Source organism: Entelurus aequoreus, linkage group LG12 (genome assembly GCF_033978785.1).
Source record: "Entelurus aequoreus isolate RoL-2023_Sb linkage group LG12, RoL_Eaeq_v1.1, whole genome shotgun sequence".
NCBI classification, from domain to species: Eukaryota; Metazoa; Chordata; class Actinopteri; order Syngnathiformes; family Syngnathidae; genus Entelurus; species Entelurus aequoreus.
This window is the reverse complement of record NC_084742.1, coordinates 35,983,359-35,999,234: the sequence shown is the minus strand read 5'-3', so window position 1 is coordinate 35,999,234 and position 15,876 is coordinate 35,983,359. Positions and strand designations below refer to the sequence as shown.

At 41.0% G+C, this 15,876-nt stretch overlaps 1 protein-coding gene across 1 annotated transcript in view; it reads left to right on the top strand.

Moving 5' to 3' along the window:
* nhsl2 (NHS-like 2) overlaps positions 1–15,876 on the top strand; it is a 93,844-nt gene that overhangs the window by 1,059 nt on the left and 76,909 nt on the right. The window lies entirely within an intron of this gene.

Below are 15,876 nucleotides of genomic sequence, written 5' to 3'. Positions count from 1 at the left end.
GCACCTTGGCAACAGTAAAATTGGCCCTAGTGTGTGAATGTTATCTGTCTACCTGTGTTGGCCCTGTGATGAGGTGGCGACTTGTCCAGGGTGTACCCCGCCTTCCGCCCGATTGTAGCTGAGATAAGCTCCAGCGACCCCGAAGGGAAGAAGCGGTAGAAAATGGATGGATGGATGTTTGATATACGTTCAGCAGTTACACTATATTGCCAAAAGTATTTGGCTACCTGCCTTGACTCACATATGAACTTGAAGTGCCATCCCATTCCTAACCCATAGGGCAGTGTTTTTCAACCACTGTGCCTAGTGTGCCGCGGCACACTAGTGTGCCGTGAGATACAGTCTGGTGTGCCGTGGGAGTTTATGTAATTTCACCTATTTGAGTTAAAAATATTTTATGCAAACTAGTAATTATAATCTGCAAATAAAGTGCCGTTGTTGAGTGTCGGTGCTGTCTAGAGCTCGGCAGAGTAACCGTGTAATACTCTTCCATATCAGTAGGTGGCAGCTGGTAGCTAATTGCTTTGTAAACCTCGTATCTAATGCTTAAACCAAAAATAAACAAAAGGCGAGTGCCCCTAAAAAAGGCATTGAAGCATAGGGATGGCTATGGAAAACAAAACTAAATCTGAACTGGCTACAAAGTAAACACAAACGGAATGCTGGACGACAGCAAAGACTTACAGCGTGTGGAGCAGACAGTGTCCACAAAGTACATCCGTATATCAACAATTTCCACACAAAGAAGGATAGCGTCCCCACAACTGAAATAGTCTTGATTGCTAAAACTAAGCAGGTGCGGGGAATCACGCTCAAAGGAAGACATGAAACTGCTACAGGTAAATACCAACAAAGCAGGAAAAGCCACCAAAATAAGAGCGCAAGACAAGAACTAAAACACTACACAGGAAAACACCAAAAAACTCCAAATAAGTCACGGCGTGACGTGACAGGTCGTGACACTTACTTTGAGACAAGAGCTACAGTGGTGCATGGTTGGCTATGGTTTGAATTAATATCCAACAATTGCATGAATTTCTTTTTACTGTTAATATCAACTACCGAGTTTACATTTTTAATGTTTTCTGCTGGTGGTGTGCCTCCGCATTTTTTCAATGAACAAAAATGTGCCTTGGCTCCAAAAAGGTTGAAAAACACTGCCATAGGGTTCAATATGATGTCGATATTACAGCTTCAACTCCTCTGGGAAGGCTGTCCACAAGGTTGCGCAGTGTGTTTATAGGAATTTTCGACCATTCTTCCAAAAGCGCATTGGTGAGGTCACACACTGATGTTGGTCGAGAAGGCCTGGCTCTCAGTCTCCGTTCTAATTCATCCCAAAGGTGTTCTATCGGGTTCAGGTCAGGACTCTGTGCAGGCCAGTCAAGTTCATCCACACCAGACTCTGTCATCCATGTTTTTATGGACCTTGCTTTGTGCACTGGTGCACAGTCATGTTGGAAGAGGAAGGGGCCCGCTCCAAACTGTTCCCACAAGGTTGGGAGCATGGAAATGTCCAAAATGTTTTGGTATCCTGGAGCATTCAAAGTTCTTTTCACTGGAACTAAGGGGCCAAGCCCAACTCCTGAAAAACAACCCCACAACATAATTCCTCCTCCACCAAATTTCACACTCCGCACAACGCAGTCCGAAATGTAGCGTTCTCTTGGCAACCTCCAAACCCAGACTGGTCCATCAGATTGCCAGATGGAAAAGCGTGATTCATCACTCCAGAGAAGGCGTCTCTACTGCTCTAGAGTCCAGTGGCGACGTGCTTTACACCACTGCATCCCACGCTTTGCATTGGACCTGGTGATGTATGGCTTAGATTCAGCTGCTCGGCCATGGAAACCCATTCCATGAAGCTCTTTGCGTGCTGTACGTGGGCTAATTGGAAGTTCACATGACGTTTGGAGCTCTATAGCAACTGCCTGTGCAGAAAGTCGGCGACCTCTTTGCACTATGCGCTTCAGCATCCGCTGACCCCTCTCTGTCAGTTTACGTGGCCTACCACTATGTGGCTGAGTTGCTGTTGTTCCCAAACTCTTCCATTTTCTTATAATGAAGCCGACAGTTGACTTTGGAATATTTAGGAGCGAGGAAATTTCACGACTGGATTTGTTGCACAGGTGGCATCCTATGACAGTTCCACGCTGGAAATCACTGAGCTCCTGAGAGCGGCCCATTCTCTCACAAATGTTTGTAGAAACAGTCTCCATACCTAAGTGCTTAATTTTACACAATTGTGGCCGGGCCAAGTGATTAGGACACCTGATTCTGATCATTTGGATGGGTGGCCAAACGCTTTTGGCAATATAGTGTATTTATGAATTATAGCTTTGTGTTTTGTGTATTATTTTTTGTCCATTAGTATTTACTTATTTATTCATGAATCTTTTTTAATTGTTTGAATTATAATTTTAATATTTTTTAAATATTAATTCATCTTTAATCTGTATTTTAACTTTCCATTATTTAAATCCAGCTTTTTTTAATACATGTACTTTTTTTTAAATGACATTCTATTCTAATTTTCCATATCTCGGACACTGCGCAAGTCTTACGTTTTGTTTTGCTTTAACCCCATTTTTGTTAGGTTTCTCTGCATTGTTGTGCAGAGACAGAAGACGGAGTGCAGGTAAAAATAAGTTTAATTCCTCACAAAAGAAAAGAATAGTGCAGCAGGGAAGTGCACACTAAGCATAAACAAGCATGCTGATAGTTTACAAAGCAATAATCCAGCTGTGTCTGAAGGGCAGATTGGCATATTGATTGGCAATCTGGAACAGGTGTGCCCACATTGCTAATCAGAGACAGGTAAGAGAGACAGGAGGGAAACAGGAAGTAAAACCTAATATAATTTAATCATCTTAATAATTATAATCAAATCTATAATTACACAATCACTATTTCTTTCTCTATTAATTAGAAACATAGTGACCCCTAAACATGACAAAATATAAACATCAGCATGTTGAACACAAAGACTGCAAGTGGAAATATGTGATGTTCCTCAATGTAACTTTATAAAGCAAGTCCAGAACAAATAAACAATGACCACCATAATTCGATGCAACTGTGCATGTAGGAAACGTAGTTTTTGGATTTTCCCCTGTGAGAGTTACAGCTTGAATGCTGAGCAAATATGTGCATGAAGTGTGACAGCAGAACATCCATCCAAACACAGACCAGATGTAGAACTTGAAAGGGGAGAGGAAAATAATAGAAAACACAGCTCATGACTTCATAACCTATGTGCATACGATTTTACACAACACACACGTGTGGGCTTCTGGCGGCAGCAAAGTGGGTCATGTGGGCAGAAGATGCCCGCAGTTAAGTAATGGATAGATCGTCATTATTTTATCACCACCCCCTCCACTCGCCTCCTCCCTATTGTCTAAACAAAGATGCAATGCAGTGACATAATTTTTCACACACATTGGTATTTGTGTGCCACATTTGTGTGTGTGTGTGTGTTTGTGTGTGTGTGTGAGAGACAAGTACATTGACTTCAGTTCATAGCGCTCCATAATAATAACCCATGTAACTTTAGGATGTTTGGGCAAATCACCATGAAATTAGGTACACATCTTTAGGGGGCTGCCAGGCACATTGGACGATTGGTTGAAAAAACATGGTCGCCTTATTTACACTTGTGTATGTATGTGTGTATGTGCACATGTGTATATACTGTATATATATATATATATATATATATATATATATATATATATATATATATATATATATATATATATATATATATATGTGTGTGTGTGTGTGTGTGTGTGTGTGTGTGTGTGTGTTTGTGTGTGTGTATTTATACGTGTGTGTGTATATATACAAACCCCGTTTCCATATGAGTTGAGAACCTGTGTTAGATGTAAATATAAACGGAATACAATGATTTGCAAATCCTTTTCAACCCATATTCAATTGAATGCACTACAAAGACAAGATATTTGATGTTCAAACTCATAAACTTTTTTTTTTTTTTGCAAATAATAATTAACTTAGAATTTCATGGCTGCAACACATGCCAAAGTAGTTGGGAAAGGGCATGTTCACCACTGTGTTACATGGCCTTTCCTTTTAACAACACTCAGTAAACGTTTGGGAACTGAGGAGACACATTTTTTAAGCTTCTCAGGTGGAATTCTTTCCCATTCTTGCTTGATGTACAGCTTAAGTTGTTCAACAGTCCGGGGGTCTCCGTTGTGGTATTTTAGGCTTCATAATGCGCCACACATTTTCAATGGGAGACAGGTCTGGACTACAGGCAGGCCAGTCTAGTACCCGCACTCTTTTACTATGAAGCCACGTTGATGTAACACGTGGCTTGGCATTGTCTAGCTGAAATAAGCAGGGGCGTCCATGGTAACGTTGCTTGGATGGCAACATATGTTGCTCCAAAACCTGTCTGTACCTTTCAGCATTAATGGCGCCTTCACAGATGTGTAAGTTACCCATGTCTTGGGCACTAATACACCCCCATACCATCACAGATGCTGGCTTTTCAACTTTGCGCCTATAACAATCCGGATGGTTCTTTTCCTCTTTGGTCCAGAGGACACGACGTCCACAGTTTCCAAAAACAATTTGAAATATGGACTCGTCAGACCACAGAACACTTTTCCACTTTGTATCAGTCCATCTTAGATGAAATCAGGCCCAGCGAAGCCGACGGCGTTTCTGGGTGTTGTTGATAAACGGTTTTCGCCTTGCATAGGAGAGTTTTAACTTGCACTTACAGATGTAGCGACCAACTGTAGTTACTGACAGTGGGTTTCTGAAGTGTTCCTGAGCCCATGTGGTGATATCCTTTACACACTGATGTCGCTTGTTGATGCAGTACAGCCTGAGGGATCGAAGGTCACGGGCTTAGCTGCTTACGTGCAGTGATTTCTCCAGATTCTCTGAACCCTTTGATGATATTACGGACCGTAGATGGTGAAATCCCTAAATTCCTTGCAATAGCTGGTTGAGAAAGGTTTTCTTAAACTGTTCAACAATTTGCTCACGCATTTGTTAACAAAGTGGTGACCCTCGCCCCATCCTTGTTTGTGAATGACTGAGCATTTCATGGAATCTACTTTTATACCCAATCATGGCACCCACCTGTTCCCAATTTGCTTGTTCACCTGTGGGATGTTCCAAATAAGTGTTTGATGAGCATTCCTCAACTTTATCAGTATTTATTGCCACCTTTCCCAACTTGTTTGTCACGTGTTGCTGGCATCAAATTATAAAGTTAATGATTATTTGCACAAAAAAAAAAAAGTTTATCAGTTTGAACATCAAATATGTTGTCTTTGTAGCATATTCAACTGAATATGGGTTGAAAATGATTTGCAAATCATTGTATTCCGTTTATATTTACATCTAACACAATTTCCCAACTCATATGGAAACGGGGTTACTTAATCACACAGGAGAGTCGGCCCCTTTAGTGTAGAAGATCATCTCTTGACTTTAGTGCTTTATATCGCATGTATTTGCGCGTCTGTCCTTATTGTCCTGTAAGCGTGAATATCCTGAAAGATGTCCATGCGTAATTATTATTATGAAAAGAAATTGAAGATGGGTGTATTGGAGGCCACAAATCCTGCTGCTACATCCCAAGAATGTGAACAGGAACCAAAATATTATTGTTTCCTGCGCCCTTAAATTGATTCTCGGAGAAGCCACATGTTCCTCTGACCCGCAAACCAACTTAACAGGTTGAATTTCTCTTTTGCCTGTAGCCTAGAGCCTCACATTCCAGAATCCATCGCTCAGAGAAGAACGCCGACCAGCGCGGGCCACCTGCTGTGACATCACACAAGTGGGTGTGACCCGGCTCAACGCTCGCCATCTCACGGTCACATGCTTGATTCACATTCTCGTGAAGCTAATCATGGGCGTTTACCTCTCTTTAGCCGCCCACTCTCGTTCCCACCGCGACCGTCAATCTCGTGACTCTGCCGCCCCTGCATGTTATAATTCCTGCTCCTGCCTTAGTTTACCCTCCACATAACTCACTGGTTTCTCACAAGCTGTCAAATATCCACCAGCCCCCACTGTCAGTGAATGCCTCACCGCTGTGTTTTTACTGAGAGCATGAGACTCTTTCTTTCTAGTCTCCTTATTTTGAGCCCTTAGATTACTAAGTGTCATAATGAGCATTATTATATGATATCATCCCCTATATAATTAATGGTACGGCAACCCACCGGACCGCTGAGTGACCGACATGTGTAAATGCACTATGATGACTTTTCCAAATCCGTTCGCTGTTCCGTTACTGCTACTAGAAGTACAAAGAAGAAGAACCATGATAAACATTCTGAATTTATCTCATCCATCCATTCATTTTCAAGATAATCTTACTCATCTCACCATTAGGGCTGCAACAACTAATCAAATAAATCGATTGAAATCGATTATTAAAATAGTTGCCGATTAATTTAGTCATTGATTCGTTGAAACTTTTTTTTTTTTTTTTAAATAAAAAAAATAAAAAATGTTTTAAATTTTTAAAAATAAACCTTTATTTATAAACTGCAACATTTACAAAAAGCTGAGAAACAATAATCAAAATAAGTATGGTGCCAGTATGCTGTTTTTTTTCAATAAAATACTGGATAGGATAGAAATGTAGTTTGTCTATTTTATCCGATTATTAATCGATTAATCGAAGTACTAATCGACAGATTAATCGATTATCAAATTAATCGTTAGTTGCAGCCCTACTCACCATATGAAATATAACTTACTTCACCAATTATTATTTATTTATTTTTAATAAATTGAGAACAGGAAGTGAACAAAAGTTTTAGCAACTGCTATGTAAAGGAAAAGGGGTAGGATTAAATCAGCTCTGCTTCTTCCTACTCCTTTTCGAACATGTTGAATAGAGAAACTGGAAATTGTGATGGATCGTGTATGCATGCATGCATGTTCGAAATAAACTCAAACTACGAACATGTTGCGGTCTAGCTCGGGCGTCGTTTGTCTGGACTTCAGAACTTAGAGACGACAGGCGAAGTGCAGGTCAAATGTATTTTGAAAATAAATGAATAATAGTGCAGCAGGGAAGTGCACAGGAAGCATAGGGAAAGCTATGCGGCATGGAAGCAAACAAGGTAAGGGTGCCAGCGCTCAGACAAGAGAAGTGGCAGAGGCAGACAGGAAGTGGAAAACAAAAATAAGAGCACTGGATAGGAAATAAATACGGAAATACTGATTATACAATCCAAACTGTCATGTGAGATTGTGACACTAACATATTTTAGCTTCAAAGATCAAAGACATAAACACGCATTAATATAATCATTCGGTCCAATTACAGTAAAAGCAAAGTGCATCTTCCAAGTGGTGAATAATAACAGTCACCGCAGGAATCCGGGGATTGAGTAACAGCAGTGATATAATGCAGGAAGAGGCGCCATCACTGTGTGTTTGTGCAGCTCCAGAAACTTTCCCTGCGAATGTGAGAGAATTTTCCAAAGGTTCTTTTTATCATGTGCAACACACACACACACACACACACACACACACACACACACACACACACACACACACACACACACACACACACACACACACACACACACACACACACACACACACACACACACACACACACACACACACACACACACACACACACACGTCTCTCTGCAGTGTGAGCATGAGGACAAAGTCATGAGGCTGGTGTTTATATGATCTCATTGGGAGCAGATTCCCATCACAGTGGAATGAAAGGGGAGCGGGTAGCAAGAGGGTCAGGGGTGGAGGGACGCCGAAAGAGGAGGGGAATTGTCCAGAAAGCAGATGTTGCCTCCATGATGGCGTGTACAGGGCATACTGGCGACACACACACACAAGAGAAGCCCTCAATGCTGCAGTACAGAGGCAGCGGGCCAAGTGAGAGGAATTTAACAACAGACTTCTCCCGGCTCAAAGTGTGGCAGGAATGCACGCGCCACATGGCGTGAATAAGCAGCTTGTTTGTGTGTCAACAAACCACAGTGTATTGCTCGTGTGCGCTCGCATTTGGCGTGTGAGCTAACATTGTCACCTGTGCGTGTCCTCTACGTGCCCTCTGATGATATGCGCGTGTGTGTGTGTGTGTGTGTGCCAGTTAATCACAGGGCACAAGAACCATTAGGCTCTGCTTCACGTGCTTCTAGTTGGGATGTGGGAGACCATGCATGGCTTCACACAGAGATGCTCCAGCAGAGATTTGAACCCGAAAGCAGACCGTAGCCAAAACCAGAGAAAATGCAGTGTTTCCTCCACTAGGGGAGCACCTTTCTCCCCAAAGAACTAAATCTACTAGTGACAATAACACAGAGTAAACAAGAATAATAAAGTCAGCAGGAGATATTAACTCATACTCTGACGTCTTACTGCGGTTATGTCTGAAGTGCGACCCTGAGGCCATTTTTGTCTTGTTTTTGCTTGAATATCCCAAAAAAGAATGAATTATTGTTGGTACATTTTACTCTAAAATGCTTGTCCCCTATAACACAAAGCTAGGATGTTTTATTCAGATAGCTTAGCACAATGTTTTTGAACCACTGTGCCGCGTGAGATACAGTCTAGTGCAGGGGTTGGCAACCCGTGGCTCCGGAGCCGCATACGGCTCTTTGATCACTCTGATGCGGCTCAGCTGCATACTTGCCGACCCCCCCGATTTTACCGGGAGGTTTCCGGATTTCAGTGCCTCTCCCGGAAATCTCCCAGGGCAATCATTCTCAGATTTTCACCCGGACAACAATATTGAGGGCGTGCTGTGATGGCACTGACTTTAACGTCCTCTACAACAGGTCGTCGCGTCCGCTTTTACACCATGCTATCTGTGTGCCGGCCCGGTCACATGTTGTATGCGGCCTCAGCCAACGCGCGTTAGTTACTGCAAGGCATACTTGGTCAACAGCCATACAGGTTACACTGAGGGTTGTGATATAAACAACTTTAACACTCTTACTAATATGCGCCACACTGTGAACCCACACCAAACAAGAATGACAAACACATTTCGGAAGAACATCCGCACCGTAACACAACATAAACACAACAGAACAAATACCCAGAATCCCATGTATCCCTAACTCTTCCGGGCTACATTATACACCCCGCTACCACCAAACCCCGCCCCCCCCCAACCCCGCCCACTTCAACCGACGCACAGGGGGGGGGGGTTGGTGGTAGCAGGGGGTGTATAATGTAGCCCGGAAGAGTTAGGGATACATGGGATTCTGGGTATTTGTTCTGTTGTGTTACGGTGCGGATGTTCTCCCGAAATGTGTTTGTCATTCTTCTTTGGTGTGGGTTCACAGTGTGGCGCATATTAGTAAGAGTGTTAAAGTTTTTTAAACGGGCACCCTCAGTGTGACCTGTATGGCTGTTGAACAAGTATGCCTTGCAGTCACTTATGTGTGTCTGCAGAAGCCGCATACAAAATGTGACTGGGCTGGCAAGCAATTTCTACAGGTTGTAGCGGGCGCTAAAGGCAGTGCCATCATAGCACGCCCTTAATATTATTGTTTGGGTGAAAATCAGCAGACATTCGAGAGAATAGTTGCTCTGAAATTCGGGAGTCTCCCGGAAAAATTGGGATGGTTGGCAAGTGTGATGCTGTCAAGCGCCATTCATATAAAACTTGCGGGCCGCACTAACATTACATTTTCATATTGAGGTTGCGGGCCGCGTGTCTGAGACCCCTGGTATATACATAGCACAAAGCAAAAAAAACCTTTGTATGCAGTGTTATTTCATTTTAAATTTCTAAAGAGTTTTGTGGCTCCCATTGTTTTCTTTATTTTGTGAAACGGGTCAAAATGGCTCTTTCAGTGGTAAAGGTTGCCGACCCCTGGTCTAGTGTGTGTGGGAGATTATCTAATTTCACCTAATTGCGTTAAACATTTTTTTTTGCAAACCAGTAATTATAATCTGCAAATGTGCCGTTGTTGAGTGTCTAGAGCTTGGCAGAGTAACCGTGTAATACTCTTCCATATCAGTAGGTGGCAGCAGGTAGCTAATTGCTTTGTAGATGTCGGGAACATGGTTTGTCGCAATCACAATATGCGGGAGGCAGCGTGTAGGTAAAAAGGTATCTAACACTTAAACCAAAAACAAATATAAAAGGCGAGTGCCGCTAAGAAAAGCCATTGAAGCTTAGGGATGGTTATGCAAAACTAAACTAAAACTGAACTGGCTGCAGAGTAAACAAAAACAGAATGCTGGACGACAGCAAAGACTTGCAGCGTGTGGAGCAGACGGCGTCCACAAAGTACATCCATACATGACATGACAATCAACAACGTCCTCACAAAGAAGGATAGCATCCGCACAACTTAAATATTCTTGATTGCTAAAACAAAGCAGGTGCGGGGAATAGCGTTCAAGGAAGACATGAAACTGCTACAGGAAAATACCAACAAGACACGAAAAGCCACAAAAATAGGAGCGCAAGACAAGAACTAAAACACTAAAAAACTCCAAATAAGTCACGGCGTGATGTGACAGGTCGTGACAGTACACCTACTTTGAGACAAGAGCTATAGTGATGCATGCTTGGTTATGGTTTGAATTCATATCCAACAATTGCGAGAACGACTTTTTATTGTCAATATCGGCTACTGAGTTTCATTTTTCAATTATTTTTGCTGGTGGTGTGCCTCGGGATTTTTTCAATGAAAAAAATGTGCCCTGGCTCAGAAAAGGTTGAAAAACACTGGCTAAGCACACAGGTATCGAACTCAAGGTGAGATCTGGCCCGCCACATAATTTTTTGAAAGCCAAAAAATAAAGCCTGCCAATAAAGCACTTCATTTTTTCTTGCTAAATTATTTCAATTTTGACAGAAAAAATTTACTGTATGCAATTGCATGACTTCTAAACTTAAATGTGACTGAAGATGATTTAAATCTACATTTACCCCGAAGGGAATAAGCGGTAGAAAATGGATGGATGGATTTAAAACATTTCCTTGTGGTTTAGACCAGTGGTTTCTTAAACTTTTTTTCACCAAGTACCACCTCAGAAAACACTTGGCTCTCCAAGCACCGCCACAGTTACCAACAATAAAATACAGTAGCGTAGTAGGCATAAGTATTTATTAAAAACAAGGCAGAGATTTTATTTGACAAGTATAATGGATGGACGTTAGCCGCTAGCTAGCTAGCCATGTCTTAAAGCACCTCTTCCTGAGGGCGTTTCAGTGTTATAACTTCGCCTTTATCGTTAGTTTTAAATCTAAAATGCGTCCATTCTACCTTTTCTGTCTACACACTGTGTCTGCCTGTAAGTACTCCGTGATCGTGCGCTGCCGAACATGCTCCTCTGCTCGTAAAACCAGCAACGTCACGACCTGACAAAGGCATGCCGTCATGCCCGTTAAAAAAAAAAGAGAACCGGTACTGTTTAGAGGCGGTATAGCAGGGCCGGCCCGTGGCATAGGCCGTATAGGCAAATGCTAAGGGCGCCGTCCATCAGGGGGCGCCACGCCAGTGCCACAAATGTTGGAGGAAAAAAAAAAAAGTTGGTACTATTATTTCTAAATACATAAAATAATCCCACGTTAATTAAAATGCAAAGTAAAGCCTATTTAATAGAAATATTATTTGTTACAACATTACGCCTCTCCTCCCCCGGCACGGTGTGCCCCCTCCCTTCCCGTATCATGACTCTTTTTGGACGTCACCACATAAAAAAAATCAACACAAGATGTCAAAACGGCCAAAACTGTCAGGTGCCCAGGGGAGAAAAGAAGGGGAGAAACGAGAAAAAGACAGAGGTAGCAGGTAGGTAACGTTAGCCTACATGAAATTATTTGTCTGTTACAGAATGTGATTGTAACCTGGCTTTTAGCATTAAGCTAATGTTACATGATTCGGCAATTGCTAATTAATAAATAGCTAGTTCTGTTTTAACGTCGGGTTAATATTGTGGAGGGGGCTAAATTGTTATGGAAAATAATAATGTAACGTTAGGTAATTACAGTACTCCCTGGTGTACAGTAATTTGTAAGTCATTCTAGTTAATGCAATATTAAAAAGCACAAATAGAGAACTCTGTAGGATCCCCTTTTTTTGTAATATAGTTGTTAAAGTCATACTGGTTTGATATCTTGTTTTGTGCAGTGCCTTATTTATATTGTATTTTTAATTTATTTTATGCAACTTGTTGACATGTTTTATTTTGTGTTTATGTATGTAAAAAATATTGTATTTCATATATTCATATATTTTTTATTTTTTGTATTCATTTATTTATCCATTTTTTTTTTTATCTTGTTAACTATTCTGATTGTTAATTTGCTTTCTTTAAGTAAAAAAAAAGGTCAAAGACAAAGCTATTCGGTTTCTTGTGAGTATATACACTTCACTGCCGATGTGGGGGGGCGCCACCTAAAATCTTGCCTAGGGCGCCAGATTGGTTAGGGCCGGGCCTGCGGTATAGGACTAGGGTTGGGTATCGATTGAATTCGAACAACTCCGATTCCGATTCTTTGTTTCGATTCCGATTCCTGACAATTCTCGATTCCGATTCTTTTAAGAGGCAGGGTCAAAAAAAAGTTTTGGATATTTTAAATGAGCTAGCTAACCTACATACAGTCTTTCTGAATGAAATAGTCTGACATTCTCCATCAATTTTAATTCTATTAACTTTTTATGAACTTTACTATAAATTCCTCACAGGGCTGTTTTCAACTAGAATATAAATATCAAATCTATGAACTTGAATATAAATATTATAAATACATTTTCACAGGGATACACTTTCCTCAAGAGAGCTTTATTTTTGAAAACCTCATGAAAACACATTTGCACACACAAGTGTATGATGCTGCAGGTACTTAAACATGTTACCGTGCTCCCACTGATGGGCTAACCTGGTGCAGAAAAGCAAATAAACAATAAGAAACAACTTGCAAAACCCAGTCCAGATTAGCAGCAGGTACAGTATAAAATCAGAGACAGTTCTTGTTTAGGAAAATGACCATATCCGCCTTCTCAGGCAGGATGCGTGAGCGTTCTGGACAGATAGTGTCTCCTGCTGTGGAAAATACATGTTCGCTGGGTGTGGAAGAAGCTTGAAGGCATAAATAGGAGAAAGCGAGATCTGACAGCAGGAGGAGGACGGTCGGCGCAGCGGGTCGAAGACGGGACATGCATATATTTGTACTTCATGAACTCGGAGGTGCTTCATCATGTTCGACATGCACCCTCCTAAGCACGAAACAGTCCTGTCGCACGTGTTATTTTTCGCCGATATTTCATTTTTTTTAGTAAAATAAAGCCACACTTTCGACCGCCGACGCCCGCTATCCATGCTTGACTGACTCGCTCGGCTACATAGGCTCGGCTATGCTAACACTTCTGGCGGTGGGCGCTTCTTCGTTGGTGTTCGGCGGCTTCTTCTTCCGGTCGGCGGACTTATTCTTTTTTTCCGGTCGGCGGACTGGGTATCGAAACTAGGAATCGAAATTTAAACTTTTGAACGATTCCGGGAGAATCGGAAAGTTAGTCCCGGTTCCAATCGATACTCGATACCCAACCCTTTATAGGACCGAATATGATTAATTAGTATCGCGGTACTTTACGAGTACCGGTATAGCGTACAACCCTAGTTCGAAGTTTGTATATCTTGTTCAGCACTTAACAATACTGCTGCATGATGCTCAGTGGTTGTTGTTGAAGAGAAAAGTGAACGTGATGTGTCTGTGAAATGAGCAAAATAGTAAATATTACATGTTATTATGCATAAAAAAAAGAAAAACGTGTTCTTGTCTTACATGAAGATTGTTATTAATGATAGACACGATCCAAAAAAAAGTACAGTTCCATTTGAAATATTATCTGATCAACAAAATATTCCAAGTATTTTTTGTTATCCAAAATATATACTTAAACATTTGCTTGTCACCTTGTCTTATGATTTCAAAGTAAGTTGTTTACCAGTTTGTTGGTAAAAAAAAATATACTAACATATTAGGGATGTCCGATAATGGCTTTTTTGCCGATATCAGATATTCCAATATTGTCCAACTCTTAATTACCGATACCGATATCAACCGATACCGATATATACAGTCGTGGAATTAACATTATTATGCCTAATTTGGACAACCAGGTCTGGTGAAGATAAGGTCCTTTTTAAAAAAAATATAAAATGAAATAAGATAAATAAATTAAAAACATTTCCTTGAATAAAAAAGAAAGTATAACAATATAAAAACAGTTACATAGAAACTAGTAATTAATAAAAATGAGTAAAATTAACTGTTAAAGGTTAGTACTATTAGTGGACCAGCAGCACGCACAATCATGTGTGCTTACGGACTGTATCCCTGCAGGCTGTATTGATATATATTGACATATAATCAATCAATCAATCAATGTTTATTTATATAGCCCTAAATCACAAGTGTTGTAGGAACCAGAATATTAATAACAGAAAGAAACAACCCTTTTGTGTGAATGAGTGTGAATGAGTGTAAATGGGGGAGGGAGGTTTTTTGGGTTGGTGCACTAATTGTAAGTGTATCTTGTGTTTTTTATGTTGATTTAATAAAAAATAAAAAAAACGATACCGATAATCAAAAAACTGATACCGATAATTTCCGATATTACATTTTAAAGCATTTATCGGCTGATAATATCGGCAGGCCGATAACAAATCTATAACAAATGCATAAGCAATTTTCTGATAATATCATGAGGCGATTATAAGTTTATTTACTGTTATAATGTAGAGTACAGTTGTTCAGCATTCTCTAGCCCACATATCTGCAGATTTATTCTCGATGCTTTGAACAGGGCTAGAACGGACAGGTGATTTCGCAATGCATTGTGGGTGCCAGGGAGCCATTTTTGCTGGACGTAGGTGTTGTTTACATGGTTGTACTGTAACCGCAGTAATGTGACAGCAAACAACACACTGGGTTGAAATTGATCGTACAAAATAAATAAATCAAGGCGCCGCACCGAGACAAACTGTACCCTATTCCAAAGGCTTGCGACCTTGAAAAAAACGTTAATTTGGTGGATTTGATCCATATGAACATGTCCTATAGACGAGAGATTTGAGTAAGCTGCCGTCATTGGCCAAGTCAAACTTGTATAATGTGGTCAACGGAGTCCGTTTTATAAGAATTTCAGAATGCAAAGTCTGTTAAGGCTCATTGTCCTTCATTCAAATTGCTCATAATCTGCGGCTTTCATCTCTTAAATGTCTGAGATGGAGTGAGGGTGCCCAGCCTCCTTTCATAAGAGGGTTTCCCTGTAAAAACAAGTCCATTATTACTTTTAAATACTAAATAATACTCATTGATTTTTGTGCTTACCCAAGACTAAAACTAAACAGACACCATGATTTTTCCAAAATAATGTACGTTGTTTGTGGCCTGCAGCTAGCTTGGCTAACGCTGACAGTCTACTAAATGCTACATGTGTAACTGAATAAAACATGCTTGGATTCGAACTTACCGGTCTGAAAATGCCATGAGCACACCAACATGTACCAGGTGATGGCGTTAAAAGTCATGTTTGATCGTCTCACGGCTGTCAGGCTATTCGCCATCTCTTTATTAGATTCATGATTAGACTTCCTTAGGCTTTGCTTTCATGCTGGAAGTGAGAAATTCTCATCAAATCTTTCTTTTTCCTGCAGCGATCATGACCACAGTTAATGATGCCGCATGTTGGCACCATGATAGTTCCTCCCGGTCTCCTGCTCTCTGGAAGTGCATGAGAGCTGCACGTGCACACACATAGGTTGTTGACAGTCTGAAGTTGCATCGAAGGATCCCCTAGTTCAGGGGTCGGCAACCCAAATGTTGAAAGAGCCATATTAGACCAAAAATACAAGAAAAAATTCTTA